The sequence below is a fragment of the Schistosoma mansoni genome, chromosome 2 (assembly GCF_000237925.1).
Source record: "Schistosoma mansoni strain Puerto Rico chromosome 2, complete genome".
Taxonomy (NCBI): domain Eukaryota; kingdom Metazoa; phylum Platyhelminthes; class Trematoda; order Strigeidida; family Schistosomatidae; genus Schistosoma; species Schistosoma mansoni.
The window spans coordinates 26,615,724-26,617,346 of NC_031496.1; positions in this window are offsets into that span (position 1 = coordinate 26,615,724).

A 1,623-nucleotide genomic window follows, 5' to 3' on the forward strand; every position below is an offset into this window, starting at 1 on the left:
GTTAAAGAATAAAAGTCATCCTTTTTTTCCTAATTATTAAATAATACATTTCATCATATAATAATAATGATAATAATAACTTCTACCCGAAGTTTGTGTTGATGATGTCGTTCAGAAGGACGATGACAGCTTCACGACCAAACCACCCAGCTTAGAGAACAAAACTCCATCAAAATAATAAACTTATATCTAATGTTTATCAATCACATTTAAATTAGAAACTACTCAACACAATTACCACTACAACTACTACTACTACTACCCAATTTCACATTAATCTTGATTGATGGATGAATGGATAATACATTTATCTGAATGAATAAACAATATCACATTAGTAACATTCAATTATTTACTAAATAATACGCAATTGTTGAATTTCATTTCATTGACCGACTGAAAAATGTTGATATACAACTTCATTTATTTGATTAATTACTTTATTGATGATGTCAAAAAAACCCGAATGAAATATATTATTTTCTTAAAAATTATCTCAACTAACCTAATATATAATGCAAATTATTGAAGATAATTCATTTTAATATGATTCATTATACATAATAGGTAGTTAGTTATAAATTGAATTGTAATTATCAGAAGGGGATTTTGTGGGGATTTTAGTAATGTTTTATAGTTGAAATCATGAGGCAATTGAAGCTAGACCACTACGGAAAACGTGTAAGTACTGAATGACCGTCTCGCCCTATTACAGGACTCCTTAGCAGTGTCATCAACGATTACACCTCACCAAATTCGAACCCAGGACCTATCACTATAGCACCCGAGAGCTTAATCACTAGACCATAATTATGGACCAGTATGATACATATATTTTTATTGTATAATTATTAACTAAGTGTTATAAACTGTAGGATACTTGTTATAACGCTAGAGTTTCTGGTTATAACAGTCCTTTCACTTTTTACACGTATGTGGGACGTTAATTTACCTTAAACGAATATCTAAACTAGATTTCCTCCCAGTGTTTATTCTACAGGACTTCAACACAACTCAGATCAAGAACACGAGATTAGCCTGACTATAACGTCACCACACACCAAATCCGACACAAGGAACAGTCAATCCATAATAATAATCAGGATAAGGGAATATATAACACATATAACACCTATCACACTATCTACATGTCTGACTCATCAAGACAACCAATCATTGTCATTCTCGTCCACACATCACTAAACTATTCATATACGTGAACCGAAGTCCTACTAACTGGTTGTTGTGATCAATTTTAATTTTAGAATCATGGAATATGAATTAAATACTGAATAAAATAATAGAATATTGAATAATGATAATAGTCTATACCGGTAAACAATATTGTTCCCATTCACTTAGTATTGTTTGTTTGAATCTTCCCATTGATGTTTAGGACTGCAACTGGTCAGTCTCTAATTATTAACTACCTCATTGCACAAGCAAGTGGCTATCAGGACTAAGTAAGTGAGTGGATAACGCGATGGCGTTTGAAGCGAAAGGTAATGGGTTCGAGTCTCAGAGTGAGCATCAACTCTGAGATGCACTTCGGTACATCCAGCTGACGAGTCCCAAATAGGACGAAACGCGCGTTCTGTATTCCACTACTAGCCACTATCCATC